The sequence below is a fragment of the Caretta caretta genome, chromosome 1, assembly GCF_965140235.1.
Source record: "Caretta caretta isolate rCarCar2 chromosome 1, rCarCar1.hap1, whole genome shotgun sequence".
NCBI lineage: Eukaryota > Metazoa > Chordata > Testudines > Cheloniidae > Caretta > Caretta caretta.
Genome location: NC_134206.1, coordinates 207132279 through 207152770, shown reverse-complemented (window position 1 = coordinate 207152770; position 20492 = coordinate 207132279). Strand labels below are relative to the sequence as shown.

General features: G+C 44.3%; 2 long non-coding RNA genes across 5 annotated transcripts in view; one reads left to right on the top strand and one right to left on the bottom strand.

Annotated features, from left to right (window-relative positions):
• The window catches only part of LOC142069010 (uncharacterized), a 63779-nt gene that overhangs the window by 13943 nt on the left and 29344 nt on the right, over positions 1–20492 (top strand). For 3 of the 4 annotated variants that reach the window (XR_012664819.1, XR_012664821.1, XR_012664818.1), the window contains 3 exons: positions 15660–15691; positions 16504–16561; positions 17078–17205. This is a non-coding gene — a long non-coding RNA (uncharacterized LOC142069010). The remainder of the gene's footprint in view (positions 1–15659; positions 15692–16503; positions 16562–17077; positions 17206–20492) is intronic. The other variant, XR_012664820.1, reaches the window with a different exon arrangement.
• On the bottom strand, positions 259–19182 carry LOC125621806 (uncharacterized). Its single transcript, XR_007352584.2, has 4 exons — positions 18982–19182; positions 14803–14898; positions 11896–12080; positions 259–1025 (listed from the first exon to the last, which is right to left on the bottom strand). It is a non-coding gene; the product is annotated as an uncharacterized LOC125621806 (long non-coding RNA).

The following is a 20492-nucleotide window of genomic DNA, read 5'->3' as shown; positions in this document are numbered from 1 at the left end:
CTGGAAATGGCCCAACTTGATTATCGTACACATTGTAAGGAGAGTGATCACTTTAGATAAGCTATTACCAGCAGGAGAGTGGGGTGGGAGGAGGTATTGTTTCATGGTCTCTGTGTATATAATGTCTTCTGCAGTTTCCACAGTATGCATCCGATGAAGTGAGCTGTAGCTCACGAAAGCTTATGCTCAAATAAATTGGTTAGTCTCTAAGGTGCCACAAGTCCTCCTGTTCTTTTTGCGAATACAGACTAACACGGGTGTTACTCTGCAACCTGTTTCCAGTGGTGTAACTCCACTAAATTCAGTGATGTCTGGGGCAGATTCTAATCTCATTTATACACAGGTAAACCCAGAGAAACTCTAAAGACTTTAATGGAGATACTTATCCCTTTATACTGCTGTAACAGAGAGCAGAATCTGGCTCATGCTATATGATTTAACATTAAAATCTTTCACAAAGCACTTGCAATAATAAGAAAATCAATACCGTCTTACATTTATATAATGCATTTCATCTCATTGGATCCCAAAACACTTTACAGTCTGTGCACTGTAATCAGTGCAGGGTCTGCTTCTCATTGACCTTTAAAGCCTGCTGTTCCCCATCCTACATCACTTCTGAGTGGCTGGGCACCTGGGGTCAGAAAATGGAGGCACCCAGAATTCCAGGAGATAAGAAAGGCAGTGTTGGAGCTGGAGAGAGAAGGGTGAGCGTGTTGGAGATGACTGAATGGTGAGAGCAGGATTTCTGCTCTGATATAGCTTCACAGATAGAAGACCTCCTGAGCAGGAGCAGGTTACTAGGCTATGTGGCTTCTAAGGTCAGTAGTGGTGGGGCTCTATTCCGGTGAACCTTAGGAAAGATGGTCTTGTGATTAAGACACCTGACTAAGAGTCTTGACTAAAGTCCCAGCTCCCAACGTAATGTTAGGTGGCCTAGTTCACGCTATGCCTTCTCTCCATTTTCAGGACATCCTGCTATGGGTATGAATGTTTGACATGCAAACAGCTCTGATGATATTCCACTGTGAGAAAAACAAAAGGGGAAGAGATACAATCTTATTAACAATGTCATATGATGTATTCCAAAATCTAAAAAAGAAAAGGAGTACTTGTGGCACCTTAGAGACTAGCCAATTTATTTGAGCATAAGCTTTCGTGAGCTACAGCTCACTTCATCAGATGCATAAAAGTGGAAAATGCAGTGAGGATGTTTTTATACACAAAGACCATGAAAAAATGGGTGTTTATCACTTCAAAAGGTTTTCTCTCCCCACACCCCACTCTCCTGCTGGTAATAGCTTATCTAAAGTGATCACTCTCCTTACAATGTGTATGATAATCAAGGTGGGCCATTTCCAGCACAAATCCAGGTTTTCTCTCCCCCGACCCCACTCTCCTGCTGGTAATAGCTGGAAATCCTGGGCACCCCATCATCTCAGGCATTGGCACCCTGACAGCAGGGTTGCCTGGCTATGTAAACTCCCTCCTCAGGCCCTACGCTACCAGCACTCCCAGCTATCTTCGAGACACCACTGACTTCCTAAGGAAACTACAATCCATCGGTGATCTTCCTGAAAATACCATCCTGGCCACTATGGATGTAGAAGACCTCTACACCAACATTCCATACAAATATGGACTACAAGCAGTCAGGAACACTATCCCCGATAATGTCACGGTTAACCTGGTGGCTGAACTTTGTGACTTTGTCCTCACCCACAACTATTTCACATTTGGAGACCAATGTATACCTTCAAATCAGCGGCACTGCTATGGGTACCCGCATGGCCCCACAGTATGCCAACGTTCTAATTCAGCCATAAAAATAACGCTTCCTCAGCTCTCGTCCCTTAATACCCCTACTCTACTTGCGCTATATTGATGACATCTTCATCATCTGGACCCATGGAAAAGAAGCCCTTGAGGAATTCCACCATGATTTCAACAATTTCCATCCCACCATCAACCTCAGCCTGGATCAGTCCACACAAGAGATCCACTTCCTGGACACTACGGTGCTAATAAGCGATGGTCACATAAACCCCACCCTATACCGGAAACCTACTGACCGCTATTCCTACCTACATGCCTCCAGCTTTCACCCAGACCACACCACACGGTCCGTTGTCTACAGCCAAGCTCTACAATACAACCACATTTGCTCCAACCCCTCAGACAGAGACAAACACCTACAAGATCTCTATCAAGCATTCTTACAACTACAATACCCACCTGCGGAAGTGAAGAAACAGATTGATAGACCCAGAAGAGTTCCCAGAAGTCACCTACTACAGGACAGGCCTAACAAAGAAAATAACAGAACGCCACTAGCCATCACCTTCAGCCCCCAACTAAAACCTCTCCAACGCATCATCAAGGATCTACAACCTATCCTGAAGGATGACCCATCACTCTCACAGATCTTGGGAGACAGGCCAGTCCTTGCCTACAGACAGCCCTCCAACCTGAAGCAAATACTCACCAGCAACTACATACCACACAACAGAACCACTAACCCAGGAACCTATCCTTGCAACAAAGCCCGTTGCCAACTGTGCCCGCATATCTATTCAGGGGACACTATCACAGGGCCTAATAACATCAGCCACACTATCAGAGGCTCGTTCACCTGCACATCTACCAATGTGATATGACATCATGTGCAAGCAATGCCCCTCTGCCATGTACATTGGTCAAACTGGACAGTCTCTACGTAAAAGAATAAATGGACACAAATCAGATGTCGAGAATTATAACATTCAAAAACCAGTTGGAGAACACTTCAATCTCTCTGGTCATGCGATTACAGACATGAAAGTTGCGATATTACGACAGAAAAACTTCAAATCCAGACTCCAGCGAGAGACTGCTGAATTGGAATTCATTTGCAAATTGGATACAATTAACTTAGGCTTGAATAGAGACTGGAAGTGGCTAAGTAATTATGCAAGGTAACCTTATTTCCCCTTGTTTCTTCCTATCCCCCCACCTCCCCCCCCTTCCTCAGACATTCTTGTTAAACCCTGGATTTGTGCTGGAAATGGCCCACCTTGATTATCATACACATTGTAAGGAGAATGATCACTTTAGATAAGCTATTACCAGCAGGAGAGTGGGGTGTGGGGAGAGAAAACCTTTTGAAGTGATAAACACCCATTTTTTCATGGTCTGTGTGTATAAAGACATCCTCACTGCATTTTCCACTTTTATGCATCCAATGAAGTGAGCTGTAGCTCACGAAAGCTTATGCTCCAATAAATTGTTTAGTCTCTAAGGTGCCACAAGTACTCCTTTTTCTTTTTGCGAATACAGACTAACATGGTTGCTACTCTAAAATCTAAAAACAGTCTCTATGGTCCAGTCCTTTGCAGATCACCTTAATCACAAAACCTCCTGTGTCCCGAAGGAGACTGTTCCCTAGAGAGAGACTTTTTAAAGAGATGCCACTTGTTTCACAGGGGAAGGGAAGAATCAAATTATACCAGAGAAACATTCCCTGACACTGAAGATGAGTCCCTGCACTGCAGCCCATTATATTAATTCTTCCTAAGGTGCTTCTTTGAGACTCCTTTGTTTTATTCCAAGCAGACTTCCAATTATAGAATAGCATCATTCAGTAAAAGATCAAGATTTCAAGCATAAATGTTCAAAACATGCACAAAGTAGAGCAAAACTGACACTGCAGGTTAAAACAGAAAAATCAATGATGGTTTTTCTAATGCAGACTACAACAGCTCCAGCTAGTGGAGAACTTTGTAGTAACATCATCAATCTGAAATGAGTTACAGGCTTTGTTTTCTCCTCCCCAATCCTGCACTTACCCTCATTTGTTGTGTCTCTGACTTTCTAGAATCCAGACATTGCTTATGTTGCAGGCTGGCTGCTGCACACTGCTCTTGAAACTAAAGGTTTAAAAAGGAGCTGATCTATTCCTTGCTCTGTTTCGATCTTTGTTGCTAAAAAATGCAAAAAGCAAAGGTCTGCATCTCCTAGGTCAGCATCTACACTGTGAGTATATAACGGTGGTTTTGTTACTAGCTTCTGACACTCATCTGACCTCTTTACCACAAACACAGATGACTTTTACCCACAACACAGCCATGAGTTAACCAAGTTTGTGCATCCATTTCTACCATGCTTCCTGCCTGTAGTGCATTCTGGGAAAATCTGGGCGGCTCTGCCAGGGCTAGCTTAGAGTTGCTGAGGCCCAGGGCTGAAGCCAAAGCCCGAGTCCCACCACCCAGGGCCGAAGCCTGAGGGCTATCACCCTGGGGGTGGGGCTCAAGTTACAGGCCCTGTGCCTGGGGCTGAAGTCCTTGGGCTTCAGATTCCCCGTCCCACCCCCAGGGTGGTGGGGCTTGGGCTTTGACTTTGCCCCCCCCAACACACACACACACACACACACACAGGGCTTTGGCACGCTCAGGCTTTGGCCACCCTTCTCTCCTCCCCCCCCCCCTCCCCCCGGGATCATGTAGTAAGTTTTGTTGTCAGAAGAGTGTCACAGTGCAGTGAAGTTTGAGAACCCCTGGATTAGATATAATATCGGTTGAATGAAACCTTAAACCAAATCATAGGGTTGTATGCCTATCCTGCTGGTGACTACCACATCATTTTCTCATCAGAGACAGGCAAGTGGTACTGTGTCCAAAACTTTTTGTGTCAGTAAAGCCAGTTCTCACGTCCACCACAGTTGTTGCTGAGTGCTGTTTTAGTGGCTTTAGTTATCAGACTGGACCTAGGTGGTGTTGGCATTGTTTTGCCAACACCGTCTAAATAACCTTCCCCAAAAAAAGAAGGCTAGAGACAGGTCAAAAATTCGTAGATTCTAAGGCTGGAAGGGGCCATTGTGAGATCACCTAGTCTGACCTCCTGTATAGCACAGGCCACAGAACTTCCTTAAAATAATTCCCAGAGCAGATCTCTTAGAAAAAAAATCCAGTCTTCATTTTAAAATTGTTAGTGATGGAGAATCTACCACTACCCTTGGTAAATTGTTCCAAAGGTTAATTACCATCACTGTTAAAAATTTATTCCTTTTTTCCTGTCTGAATTTATTTAGCTTCAACTTCCAGCCATGGGATTTTGTTATATCTTTCTCTGGTAGACTGAAGAGCCCATTATCAAATATTTGTACCCCATGTAGGTACTTATAGACAAGTTACCACTTAACCTTCTCTTTGTTAAACTAAGTAGATGGAGCTTCTTGAGTTTATCACTATCAGGCATGTTTTCTAATCCTTTAATCATTCTTGTGGCTCTTCTCTGAACTATCCCCAGTTTAACAACACCCTTCTTGAATTTTGGACACCAGAACAGGACACAGTATTCCAGCAGCAGTCACACCATTGCCAAATAAAGAGCTAGAATAACTTAACTAGTCCTCAAGATTCCCCTGTTTATGTAGTCGTAGTCATATTGCAGTTTTTCTGGAACTATGCAAAAAATGATTCTCTCATTGTGGGTCTGATTGTTTAACCTTGCCTACAGGCTTATGGCACCAGTTGACAGCTCCATGTCATACCTCATCTAAACATACATAAAATAAGCTTTCAAATAATATCTGATATGAGTGTGTGTAGGGTGGGTACATTAAACTCCAAAAATATGGAGAATTGCTCCATGCTTAAGAGCTCAGCGTGCTATTTCTTTCAACTAAGAGTAGTTTGTACAGAGCCCATACAAACTAAACTTTCCTATGTATGTTTCATGTGATGGTGAATCATTGATCAAGCAAGGTGAGGCCCTACGCTGAATTCACAGGCATTTCTGTTTGTCATGTAATGCAATAACTTTTGAGCACCTTATCGAATCAATTCAAAAAATTTAGAGAATGTTCTAGGCAGCAATGGGCAGAGCTCTATTGCTTTTTGTGAAGATTGGAACACCAGAGAAGTCTGATTTCCATTGGTCTAAGTGAGAGAAAAATCAGATCCACAGAATGCACACTTGGTACTGCAGCCAGAGGAATCTCTCTAGTGCCTCCGGCTGCTGCCTACACATCTTACAAGAGAAGCTCAATATGCTGTGTTCTCATTGGGTGAACAGCTCAGTCTACATAAACCGTGAAGAATTTTCACTTTCAAAGAGCCAAAGATTCATAGATTATGAGGCCAGAAGGGACCATTGTGATCATCTAGTCTGACCTCCTATATGACAGGCCATGGGACTTCCTGAATTAATAACTGAACTTGAACATATCTGGTAGAAGAACATCCAATCTTGATTTAAAAATTGCCAGTGATGGAGAATCCACCACAACTCTTGGTAAATTATTCCAATGGTTAATTTACTCTCATTGTTAAAAGTTTGCACCTTATTTCTAGTTTGAATTTTTCCAGCTTCAACTTCCAGCCACTGGCTTGTATATATCTTTGCCTACTAGACTCTTACCAAATTTGTGTTCCCCATGTAGGTACTTAGGTATTTATAGACTGTGTTCAGGTCACCCCTTAAGCTTCTCTTTGTTAAGCTAAATAGATTGAGCTCCATGAGTCTCATGGCATGTTTTCCAGTCTTATAATCATTCTCATGGCTCTTCTCTTTACCTTCCTTGTATGTTTATAGCACTGGTGCCCTAATAGATTGAGGCCAAATGCTATTTAATGTTCTAGACCCTCTCTTTTACTTCTAGATAACTCATTGAACTTCATTCTAGAGTGACAGAGTGAAATCTTGGCTTTATTGAAGTCAATAGGTAATTTTGCCATGGACTTAAATGGAGCCAGGATTTCACCCAAACCGATCAGAAATTCTCTTTGCTGTCTTATTTGAAGTTAGTTGGTTGTTTTTTATTGAGGTCTCTGTCACAAACAAAATCACATCACAAGCATGTCTTGACTTTAACTGACCCCTTGTTGGGAGCCTTAGCAGAGAGGACACAGAGACTGAATTCACCAGTACATCTAGCTCTTCCAGCTCAGGACTGAGATACCTTGCCGGGCCCTGTGTGTGTGGAAAGCTTACACAACCACCACGAATGCTGGTGTGAGGGAAGCTTGCACAGCCATTGTTTGTGTTACATCTGTTCTGAGGGTAGGAGGGTTTTACGTTGTGAGGGGCACCCAATCTGAATCCTTTCAACCGCGTGAAATTCATTTTTAAAAAATACAGGAGCAACATTTTAGAAACGACAGCAGAATTTTAAGAGGCCACAGATTGATTCTCTGTGTGGAAAGATTGTTCCTTTTTCTGGGAAAAGAAACCGTATAATATTTTGTACAAGATCAACTTTGAAGGGAGATGCAGTTACACTATAAAGTTAAGTAGGAACGAAGCTGACTTTATGGTGTCACTGTAGGGCTGAAAATTGAAAGCACATCTTTGGGAACATACTGTGAAGCAAACAACCAACATTAATGAAATATGTTACCAGGGATATGTAGATACAGTATGGCAGTTCGGCAGTCACAGTGGGAAAGTAGCTAGTAGTGCCAATGCAAAATGTCTTTTGCTAGAGTGAAAGGCAAACAAGGTTGCTGCTGCAGAACACTAGAAATTGGAGAAGATTCTATGGCTACACTGTGCATTTCAAAGTGATTTAAAACCAACACCACTAAAAATTCCAATTTCTGACCTCTAAACATAAAATGAAAGTGATTCAATTTCAGATGCATTACTCAGCATATCATTATTATGAATAGAGCATTTATTATAACCCATGCAATGTCACTCCTATGTGGCTTGCAATACAATAATTAATGTTCTGTTTGTGCTTCACACTTAAACAGCTGATTTAGGGATTTGACATATAGCAGTTAAAATATTTCTTTTTAAACCCACCAGTTTGTCTTTTTGAAATGACCATCTAACTATCCATGGCAATAAATGGCTCAGACACTTTTGCGAACTTCTGAAACTACAATAATTTTGCTGCCCAAAAGGGGCCTTTGCCAATGATTGATTGATTTGTCTGGGGAACGATAAGTTTAATTATTTTTGTGCTTTGTTCAAAAAGTGAATATTAACCAAAGAAAAAGTCCCTTATCATGGTGGCAGCCTTGTTACATTTCAGTCTCCAACAGACTTGCTTTGAGTAGAATGTTTTAGATGACTGGCCAAAGGGGGCTGCCAGCCTTGGAAAATGCAGTACAAATTGGAACATCAAGATTTTATATAGTACGGAGAACATGTTAACAGAGAGATTGCTGCATGGACACCTCACCATCCACAATGGCTTGTCCCGACCTAACCTCTCATTTTACCATTGTCTGGTCTGGCCTGGGCTCCCCTCTGTGATCACTTAACATGCCTGTGGGTAATGCAGTGATTGCCTTCATTGGGAAATGACTTATGTGTTCATAATTGTTTTTAGTGTAATCATTGTTTTGTCCTTCTTTTTCAAAAAAGTGTATCACACTCTCTCTCCCTTTTGCTCTTCATTTCATCTCCCCTCCCATGTGTTCTGTTTTCCTCTCTCCCCTGCCCCGCCTCCCACCCCATATGCTTCTCTGTTGCCTCGTCTCACCCACTCCTCTGCACATGCTGCTCTGCTGACTGGTTCCTTTCTCCCTTGAACATATTTCCAGGCTGCATGGTTCTCCTCTCCCTGTCACATGATGCTTCTTTCTCTTCTCCCTCTGCCCTGAACATGTTGCCTATTTCCCTTTCCCCCTGCACTCTGGAACATTCCTTTCCTGCTGGCTCCTCTTCTTCAGAGGCTCTGGTCCCTGTTTCCTCTCCTCCTCCTATGTAGAGCAGCCCTTAGGGGAAGCATTTATGTTGGCTCCTTTTCCTCCTTTTCATTTGCTTTACAGGCTTACAGAACCAAAGCAGCTGGAGGCTCCAGCACCATGTTACCTGCCAATCCTCTGTAGACCACAGTCTGAAAACTGCTGGGCTGTAATACCTTACCATTTCCCAGAAGGGACCATACCAACCTCTTAGTCTTAGGGAACAAACTTTCGGGAAGGCCTTCACTATTTTGGGGTGGGGTGGGTTAAACCCATCAGTTTCCAGTCACATGCCCTAGGTACTTTTTCCTTCGCAAATGTACTGCTGTGAGCTTAGCCTCCTTCAGGGGCCTGGCCTTCCAGAGGTTTCTGTACAACTTCACTTGGCTGTGGCTGCCAATTGGTGTGAAAAGCAGCCACATTGTCCAGGTATACAGCTACATCTTGCTGATGGTGACAGAGGATATGGTCCCTCAGTCATTGAAAGGTGGCTGGAGCTCCATGTCACCCCGGAGGCATGCTGACAAACTGGAATAGCCCAAGGAGAATGACAAAAGCTACTTTCCCCAGAGAATCAGGTGTTAGTGCAATCTACCGGTGACCCTTTCTTAAATGTAGGGTGGTGAGATATCTTTATTACAGCTTTTCCTAACCAGATGAGGACCTCATCTTGTTGGGCTATTGGATACATATTGAATTAGGAGACTGAGTTTTCTCTCCACAAATCGACAGAGAATCGAGTGCTCCCATGCAGCTTAGGAACCAGGACTACTGAGCTTCACTTGATGCTACTTGATTCTTCCCTCTGTTGCGGTCCAAATACAAGACAGCACAAAGCTTTAAGCAAGCAAGCAGGCTGGTCTGCCAACGGGCTGCTCATCAGCTTTCCACCCTCTCCTTTATTCTTTCTCTCCCCCCGCGCATTACATTCTCCAACAGATAAAAGGAATACACTGGCTTTGTTTAACATTCTTATTTACCAATTTCTATCTACCGCATTCCTTGCACTTGGGCCTTGAGCCCAGTCCTGGGAGGCTTCCCACGGTTCATGTCATCTGGGCGAGATTCCAAGGTTCATGCCCTTGAGAGGAGCCGTGTGTGCACTGCTCCTACACAACACTCCGGGTGTGCCCTGAATGTTGCCAAGTGCATGAACCTTGCATGAATGCTACATCCCTCCCTCCTAGTTTCAACATTTCCTGAACCTTTAGTACCATCTCCTGCATTTCCTCAGGGATCCTATAGGACTTTATTTTCTGGTTATTCCCAAGGCTGAGATTGCATCGAATGGACTAATAAGGCTAGAGAACACAGCCATACATGCCTCCATCACTTTGCAGACCTGCGATTAAAGCTGAGTGAAAACTGGAATTTCTGTCCCGCAGGAAATTCTGGTATTTCAACATTTGTTTTTGTTCCAACTTAGGATGAAAAGTTGAAATATTGCAATTTTTGGCTGAGCAAAATGTTCCAAAAAATTTCAACTCAGAAATGGGTGAAATATTTTATATTGGCACTTTTGGAGGTCCCAACAGACTCCGGGCAAGATTCTCATTTGGCCATCAGACCCTTTGCATTGCCCAGCCCCAAAGCAGCTTGTGATAGGGTGCTCAGAGGGCCAGACAGCATAGCAACTAGCACACCTGATGTCCTGGTCCCTTGCTTCCCTGACCAGGCCTTCTCTGACCTTAGACTGAAATCTTCTCTCCTCCACTCACATCTGGGCCTCATTCCTTAAGAGGGAGACCCAGCCCTCCCTCTTTACTGGGTCCCAGCCCAGGACCCTGTGTGAAGCAACACTGGGAATGTCCCCCTGGCAAAGAGTCAAAGTCCACTGCCCTGGGCTACTTCCTACCTATATCTCTTCAATTTGGGACATGGCCCCTATAGTCCAAATTGTCTGTAATGGCTCACCTGGAGTAGCACCCCCTTGTGGACCTTTTGCAGCATTCTGTCACAGCCTCAGGTCCCTCTGGGTGGGGATGGAGGGGGACTAGCTCCATGACATCCTTATAGTCAAATAGTAAAAGTTCACACACTGCTGGGTGCTCCCTAGTCTCCTCAACAGTCTCTCTGTCAGGGATGCAGTGCTTCTCCACGGTCAGCTAGCCCAGCAGTCTAGCTCATAGTGAAGTTCCCCTCATCTAGAGAGAGGCAGAGCTATCTCCTGCAGAAGGGTGCTGAATCAGCTCCATAACCATTTGTCCTCATCCCAGAGATCAGACCCACTTCACTTAAGGTTGAGCCTTTGATCTTAGGTTCCCACATTCGTTTAATTAGATACGTTGTGAAAATAGTGCACTGTTCTATGAAGTTCTGAGTGGACTTATTTCTCAGTTTTCAGACATGGTTTTTATAGTTGTGTGGCAGCTGTAGATAGAAAAGGTATTTTTGGGAATCTGGAAGTAGTGATGGCTCTAGTAGGATCCCAGGACTGAAGACCACTTTGACAATGGTTGGGCAGATATCCCCAGTTGATGGCTTATAGATTTCGTCAGACCACATCCTGTTTCAGACAGTGTTGCCTCGATCTTGTCTAGTTCGAGCTACAGCCACCTGGCTTTCATCCAGATCTTAGTCTCTGCCAACCATTAGATGAGCCTTGCCAAGAGCTATGTCTGGATTCAATGTAAAAGAGCCATAGAACAGATTATTTTTGGCTTACAGCTCGTACTGCAGCTTATATGGTCTCACTGTCTCCCAGCAACTTCACTTCGATACTGAACAGGGTTGAGGCCTGAAGGAGCCCACAGCTGAGACCCCCTCAGAGGGAGATCCCCTCGTGCAGCAGTATTTGCTTGTGATAATTTTGAAAAAAAGTGATGAGAATCCCTAGCTGGTCTTACAGTCTTGTCAACATTTCATGATGAATAGGATTGAAGGTCACTGAAAGCAGTTGTCAGCAAGGACATCTGGCCTCTGCCCATTGCTCAGAGCGGAGTGTCAGTCCCTATGATCAGTGTCTTTTCTGTGCTATGGTCCAGCCTGAAGCCCAGCTGCATGGGTTCCAAGACGCCTGAGCTTATCAGATCTTGTTGGAGTTGGCCTGTCACTACCTGCTGCATTATCATTTGAGGAAAGGGAAAGTTAGGGGGTAGGTAGTACTTGGCCAGGATATTAGTGATCAGTATTGGTTTCCTCTGCAGAGGCCTGACTATAACTTGTTTAAGGGCTTTTGGCAGTTTGTTCTCTGATTAATAAAAAAGGGCCCATACGTTACCAGCAAAGACAGACATGGATCCAAGTTGCTTGAAGCCAGGTGGACAACTTGCTGCACAGCTAGAATGTCAGCTGGGACACTGGGTAAAACTCAGCCACTGGGGGATGATAGCGCAGCTGTATCCTTCTGCTCTGACTCGTCAATCTTGGCTCGAGAGAGAGTTCTCTGAATCCAGGCAACATCCTCTAAAAAGAAGATCAGAAACAAGAAAATGGACACGATTGGAGCCAGTTGAGGGCACCCTGTGATGATAGTAATAACAACAATATATAATTAGAGCTGGTCAAAACAGTTTTTGACCAAAAAATGCCTTTTTAAAAAAATGAAAAATTTCATTTTTTAGGAATGTTCTGTTTTTTCAAGAAAAAAAGTTTGGTTTGGGTCTCCCCCCCACCCCACCCCCGGCCGCCTTTTTCCTCCTCTTTTTCCATTTAGTCCCTGAGAATAGTGGGATGAATAGAAAAGGAGGCGAAAGAGAGAGATGGGGAAAACAAAACCTCAACATGTTTCAGTTTGCATAAATGTGTTTTAAAACTGAAAACTTTTCAAGAAAAAAGTTATAGACTCAGACTTTAAGAACCATCATGATCATATGGCTTGACCCCCTGCACATCACAGGCCACAGAACCTCACCCACCCCCTTCTGTAACAGACCCATAACCTCTGGCTGCGTTACAGAAGTCCTCAGATCATGATTTAAAGACTTCAAATTACAGACAATTGACCATTAACGCTCGTTTGAACCTGCAGGTGAGCTGTGCCCAATGCTGCAGAGCCCTCCCCATTTAGTGTTCCATTGCCAGCTGTTGGAGGTATTTGCTGCTAGCAGTCACAGATCAGCCACATGCCACTGTAGGCAGTCTCATCATACCGTCTGCTCCATAAACTTATCAAGCTCCATCTTGGAGCCAGTTAGGTTTTTTGCCCCCACTGCTCCCTTTGGAAGTCTGTTCCAGAACTTCACTCCCCTGATGGTCAGAAACCTTCATCTCATTTCAAGCCTAAACTTATTGATGGCCAGTTTATATCCATGTGTTCTTGTATCAACATTGGCGCTTAACTCAAATAACTCCACTCCCTTCCTGGTATTTATCCCTCTGATGTGTATTTATAGAGAGCAATCAGATCTCCCCTCAGCCTTAGCTTGGTTAGGCTAAACAAGCCAAACTCTTTGAGTCTCCTCTCATAAGGTAGGTTTGTCATTCCTCTGATCATCCTAGTAGCCCTTCTCTGCACCTGTTCCAGCTTTAATTCATCTTTCTTAAACATGGGAGACTAGAATTACACACAGTATTCCAGATGAGGTCTCACCAGTGCCTTGTATAATGGTATTAACACTTCCCTGTCTCTACTAGAAATACCTTGTCTGATACATCCTAGGACTGCATTAGCCTTTTTTTTCATGGATGCAACACATTGGTGGCTCATAGTGATCCTGTGATCAACCAATGCATCCAGGTCTTTCTCCTCTGCTGTCACTTCCAACTGATAAGTGTCCAGCTTATAGCAAAAATTCTTGTTGTTAGTCCCTAAGTGCATGACCTTGCACTTTCCACTATTATATTTCTTCCCATTTGTATTACTCCAGTTTTCAAGGTTGTCCAGATCTTCTTCTGTGATATTCCAGTCCTCTATATTGGCAATGCCTCCCAACTTTCGGTCATCCACAAATTTCATTAGCACACTCCCGCGTTTTGTGCCAAAGTCATTAATAAAAATGTTAAATAAGATTGGTCCCAAGACTGATCCCTGGGGAACTCCATTAGTAACCTCTCTCCAGCCTGACAGTTCACCTTTCAGTATGTCCCTTTATAGTCTCCCCTTTAACCAGTTCCTTATGCACCTTGCAATTTTCATATTAATCCCTATCTTCTCCAATATAACTAACAATTTCCCATGCAGAACTATCAAATGCCTTACTGAAATCCAGATAGATTACATCTATTGTGTTTCCTTTGTCTACAAAATCAGTTATTTTCTCAAAGAAGGAGATCAGGTTGGTCTGGCACAATCTACCTTTTGTAAAACCGTGTTGTATTTTATCCCAATTACCATTTACCTCTATGTCCTTAACTACTTTCTCTTTCAAAATTTGTTCCAAGACCTTACATAGAATTAGGTCAAACTAACAGGCCTGTAATTTCCTAAGTCACTTCCCCCCCCTTTCTTAAAAATAGGAACTATATTACCAATTCTCCAGTCATAGGATATGACCTCTGAGTTTACAGATTCTTTACAAATCCTTTCTATTGGTCTTAGAATTTCATGTGCCAGTTCCTTTAATATTCTTGGATTAAGTTTATCTGGGCCTTCCCCCCAATTTAGTCCCATTAAGCTGTTTGAGTTTGACTTCCTCCTTGGATGTGGTCATTTCTTCCACTATATCCTCATTACCATTAGCCACCCTGCTACTACCTCTAAGCTCTTCATTAGCCTCATTAAAAACTGAGGCAAAGTATTTGTTTAGGTGTTGGGCCATGCCTACATTATCTTTAATTTTCACCCATCCTCAGTGCTTAACAGTCCCACTTCCACGCTCCTTATTTACTTTTTATTTATATGGCTGTAGAACCTTTTACTGTTGATTTTAATTTCCTTTGCAAGGTCCAACTCTGCTTGCCTTTTGGCAGTTCTCACTTTATCTCTACACTTTCTGACCTCCAAGAGGAGGCTTTCCTTCCTGATCCATGCCCTCTTCCATGCCTTGCAGGCTTTCTGCTTTCTCTGAATCACCTATTTGAGATGCTTGCTCATCCAGCTTGGTCTGCATGAATTTTTCCATATGAAATTTCCCCCCCTCCCTTGCTTGGGATGCAGGCTTCAGATAATTTCTGCAACTTTGATTTAAAGTAATTCCAGGCCTCCTCCACATTCAGATCCTTGAACTGTTCAGTCCAGTCTACTTACCTAACTCATTTTTGCATGCTCTATCCCGCAGTGGAGTGTAGAATGATGCTGCAGTCCTCATTTTCTTGGGTTTGGAACATCATTTAGGGCAAGGTTCTGAGAAATTTAACAGGGATGAAGTCAGTAGAGTTCTAATGGAATTAAATAGGGATTAATAAAAATTTCTCAAATAGCTAGTAGAATTGGAGAATGGGGTTCTTTCAAAGAATGTTCAAAATATCCTATGGAATGCAATAGAGAATCGACGCCCCTGCTACAGGAGTCTGTCAGTGTGTTCAAACATTCTGCAGCAAGATTATTGTTCCTTCTTAAATTCTGGAAGGGATTTTCCAAAAGGGAATCTCCATTGTAAGCTGCAACATGCACAGCTGAACAGAGAGAGAGGATGCTGACCAGTGTAACCAACCTCAGCTTCAGAGCCTTCAGATTTCACCTGCCCTGCAGGGAGAATTCTACCAAATTCCTGGCAGAAGACCCCTTGTTTGTTTTGAACTTTATTTCACTTTTAATAATTCCCATTATCTTTTTGAATTTCCACTGGTGGTTGCCTGATAGCTCCATACGTTTGCGGAAAGTTGATGTGTATGCAGATCCAATTTGTCAGAAAAAGAGAGAAAAAGCAGATGTTTAAGATGCCCATTAAAGACTTGCCAGTGCCTTTGGTAAACTTTCAAAAACCTTCTATTTCAAGACATTTCTGCTTATATAAGCAGACCCTTTCTGTTTCTTTATTTCCTCTGGTGTTTTTTTAGCACTATGAGCATTTGCTGGGAATCACAATATTTTTTGTTTGGAAGTTCTGAGTTGCAACCTATAGCTGTAAATCTCGGCTGATTGTCTTATAATCTTTTCCACAGAAACAAGCCCTGATGGCTGGCTCAGGGAATTGGTAAAGTACTATGCAGCTTTTTACCTCTTATATCACCTGTGTGAATCCAATTCAGATCAGTCATAACTATAGCACATAGGATACTGCAAAAAATAATGTGTTTTCAAGCGTTCTTCAGCATTCTAAATATCTGTTTAGTTTGATCACGTTTGTGTCTTTTAATTATGGCTTTTTGTCCAGGGGAATGGGAAATAGCTAATCTTCACACAAATACTCATATATTCACCTAAATAGTTGTTGATCAAGAGTATTTATCAGTAGTCAGTATAGAAGGATTCTTAATTTATCATTCATTAATAGAAAGAGTCTTCATTAGTCACTATTCCATATTGGTTATTTATTATTCTTTTTGCTCAAAAAAGTTTCAGTGATTTAATCAGAGAGCAGAAACAACACCATGCACTTTTCATGACGTACGACTGGTCTCGGAATAGTGAACACCTCACAGCCTGAAAAGTTCACACATGAGGAATTTGGCAGAGTCCATGAACAAGGGACAAAAGGCCTATGTTGTTTAGAAGATATATTTTGCACATAAAATGTGACCAGCTGTAGTTGTAAATTAAAGCTCCAGCCATCCATTGGCTGTTGGGTGGCATTTGTGTGAACGGAGTAGGTGGCCCTCAGTCCAGTGCTTAGTGTGACAGGTGTGCATGTCCCAAATAGTAAACCAAAGTACAGCATTGGATATTTTAATGCTGCCTGTAATTAAATTGTATTGTAAATGTACATTAGGGTAGCTAGAACCTTGGATGGGTGTCTTTTTGTTATTTTTACATAAAAAAAAAATACAGTTGCTCTCTTTCTGGCAGGTTCAGCAGGAAGGCCGACGACCGAATGGGCTACGGAGACTGAATTCCCCTTGAGGAGGTTTGTGCTAGGCAGGGGAGAGGTACATTGGAGGGGCTGTTGGGTGGGGAAGCTTTCCCTGATGCTGTTGGCGCAGGACTTCAGAATCTAGGGGTATCAATCTGCCACTTTTTGCTATGTATAGTATTTAATAATGGTGGGTGGGGGAGGACAGACAGTGTCGGGGAGGGGGAACTGGTGATGTCACAAAGGATTGTGACGTCAGGTGGAAAATAAGCAGCAGTAGCTCAGAGAGAGGAACTTTATTCAGAGTCCCATGCTGCCTTATGTGTACCAGCTCCCCTACATGAACTCTCTGGGGTTCAGGCTCTGAAACTAGAGGGGGCTGGGTGGGCAAACCAGCAAGGACCTCCATATTCCTAAGCCCAGGAACTATGCTTTCAGAAAGAGGACCCTGAGCCCTACTTCCACCCACAAAGGAGGGGCGGGAATTCCACAGTGCAAAGAGCAAAGCAGCACAAGTTAGTGCAGCTCCAGATTATATTAACTTGCACCCACTTCTTCCGTGAATTTCAGAGAAGAGGAGAAATAAAGAGGAGCCTGGCTGCGTGTCCTTCACAGCTGCTTCCAGGTTCATGAACCCTGAACCCTACGGAGATCCTCCAAGGTCTGCAGGTTAAGGAAGCAAAGTGCAAAATGGAAGGGTGAGTAGAAAATGCATTTAGACTGTGAACTTCTCTGGGCAGGGAACTTGTTTTTAATATATCTGCCAAGTGTGCAGCCTCCCCTATAGTGCTAATAAACAGCAGTAATCCTGAAGCAAGGATCTTGTTGCCATGCAAACACCCTGCACGGTGAGAAAGAGCAAATTGGAAACAAGATCTGTGATGCACTGGCAGAGCTGTTCCTAAAGAGACTTCCTTTCAGTTTCCCAAATGATATCAGCTTTCAAGACATCAAGCCATGCAAAGAGAGACCCCACTTAATTCCCCCATGCTTTGAACACTGTGAGTCAGGCTAGTGCAAGGGTGGGCAAACTATGGCCCAGGGGCACATCTGGCCCTTCAGGTGTTTTAATCCAGCCCTTGAGCTCCTGCCGGGGAGCGGGGTCGGGGGCTTGTCCCACTCTGTGCATGCTGTGGCACCATGGGGCTCCTGGAAGCACCAGAGTGTCCCCCCTCCATCTCCTACACGTAGGGCAGCAAGGGGGCTCTGCACGCTGCCCCCACTCCAAGTGCCGCCTCCGCAGCTCCCATTGGCCGGCAGCCACGACCAATGGGAGCTGCAGGGGCGGCATCTACAGACAGGGCAGCGTGCAGAGCTCCCTGGCCACGCCTCCATGTAGGAGCCAGAGAGGGGACATGCTGCTGCTTCAGGGTGCTGCTTGAGGTAAGCGCCGCCTGGAGCCTGCATCCCTGACCCCTTCCAGCACTCTGGCCCTGATCCCCCTCCCACCCTCCGAACCCTCAGTCCCACCCTCCTGCACCCCAGGCCCCGCACCACCATCTGGAGCCCTCACCCCCCGCATCCGCACCCCTGCCCCAGCCTGGACCCCCTCCCACATGCTGAACTCCTCATTTCTGGACCCACCCCCGAGCCTGCACCCCAACTCCCAATTTTGTGAGCATTCATGGCCTGTTGTACAATTTCCATCCCCAGATATGGCCCTCGGGCCAAAAAGTTTGCGCACTCCTGGGCTAGTGTCTGTGGTGGTGGTGATTTGCCAAGATTTACACAGCAGAGTTCACATGAACAAATAGTGGATTTGGTTGTGTAGCTCCTGCAATCCACTCTGAAAACGCTCCCTGAACAGGACTGTGAAAATAGCCATCTCAAGACAACTTTTTTTGCCGGGATGTTGCCATTATGTCATAGAGCCAAATGTTCTTCCCCACTTGTGTGTGCATAGGGGACACTAAGCCAATGGATCTGGGTTGGGGCAGGGAGAGTCGCCTCTAAGGCATGCAGCTCCTTCATTCTAATCCCATAGAAGTCCCACTGTGGGGTCTCTGTGGTGTTCCAGCTCTGCAGGTGGGATGCGTCAGGGCAAAGCGTCACAAGAGAGACTCTATATTAACTTCTGTGGCATCCCCCTCCATGTCCGTGACCCCTTCCCCCTAATGAGGGGCTTTTGGGTGCTGCCAATGGGACTATGCCTTCAAGGAACATGGGAAGGTAAGTGGTAGTGCAGGGGAAAGAGACCCATTTGGAAGTGTTTGCCTCTGGCAGAAGCTCCAAGATCCACTCAAATGTAGGGGTATTCTCAGTATTAACCCCGTGCCACTTCTGCAGGGGAGCAAACCCTGCCCTCTGATGGAAGAATGAGAAATGCTATAAGTTAAACCTTGTATAGACTGCAGTCCTCTATGTGGTTCATTCCCATGTAGGGAAACATCTATCTATCTATTATGCTCATCACCACAGTATGGAGCATGAGACCCTTAAATAGGCTTTCACTGCTATTGAAAGTAAAACAGTACCTTGATTTGGTGGACTCCCCAACAGCTCCAGGTATCAGTAAATGTTCTGTTGCCTTGCTACAGTCCTGAGCAGGTTTCTTTGTTTTTCCCAGAGACGTTGCCTTTCATCCAGAACATCAGATTTTGTATAATGCAAATGGTAGCTAATTTAGTGCACGTCCTAAGTCTGAACAGAGATATTGCAGCTCTTAGATTTGTGGGCATGTCTGTTAGCAACCAAGCCTTGCATTATAGAACCTATTTCCCAGGGCTTTACAACAAGCCTTTTAGACTGCATAGTAAGAAGCTTTTAGCAGCCAGAGTGAAGGATTAATAAGGCATGTGCAAAAAGCATCCCGGTGAAGAGGTTCACTGTTAGAGTGGCGAGCTCAAGGGGTTTATTAGATAAGCTGGAACTGTGATGTCTTTTGTTTTCTGTATATTGTACCTGTATACTTCTAAGAACTCCTCCTCTATGTCAAGATACCAGCTATTTTGTTCTCCCTGTTACTGCAGCCTGGTACAGTGGAGACACACACACTGTGCTCTTTCACAGGAACTTGTTCTTTCTTGTTGTTGTCATTTATTTTAATTACAAGTCATTCACGACTGGGTGCATATAGTTGTTTTACTGTATGGAAGCATGGGAGTTGGCATGGTTGAAGCCCCATCTTGCTGTCAGGTGCTGCAGAATGCCAGTGCAGACTAGTGTCCCCAAGCATTAATGAAGCTCGTCATGATATTTACACAGTGGAGTTGCTATGTGTCACATTGGGGTGTTCGACTTGGCCACTGAGGAAAAGAGCCAAAGTATATGGAGCTGATGTTACTGCTGCTCCAGGCCTCAGCAATTTGTGTCTCTGCAGCTTTTACACCTTTCTGGCAGTGCTGTCTGAGATACAGCCAGGGTTCAGAAGGTGCACAGATGGCCTAAGGGTTGTAGGAAATGGCTTCATGGTTTCCACAGACCATCAGCCTCCAGAAAGCCCTGGCGACTCCACAGCCTCACTGGCCCTGCCACAAAAAGAAGCATTTGGCAGATTTCCTCACACCTGAAAGCAGCAGGCCTTGGCTGCTGTATCCTCCCCTTCTGCCCCTTTATCTGCATGAGAGAGAAGGTACGGACCACACTGGTTCATATGCTCTGCCTCATGACACACAGTGATGGAGCAGGAACCAGTGAGCTGAAGTAAGTCCAGAGCATGTGACCTACAGCCATAGGAAGGCAAAAAGAGTGTGATGTTATTAATGAAGTGCATGTCCCTATTACTCAGGGACAAAAACGATAACACTGATACTGGCAATTTTAGAGTGTCCACATTTGCAGATGACTGTTCCAAGTGAGAAGTCCATCTACTTTTCTACCATCTGACTAGTCCTCACCATTTTATGTATGGGCTTGTCTACACTTGACACACTACACCAGCACAGCTGCAGTGCTGTACTGTACAGGGAAGCCATTTAGGGAAGGTGGGGGGGCACCTGCCCCCCCTCAAGTTTCGTAACACATTTGTGTGAAGTTTGCAGCAGGA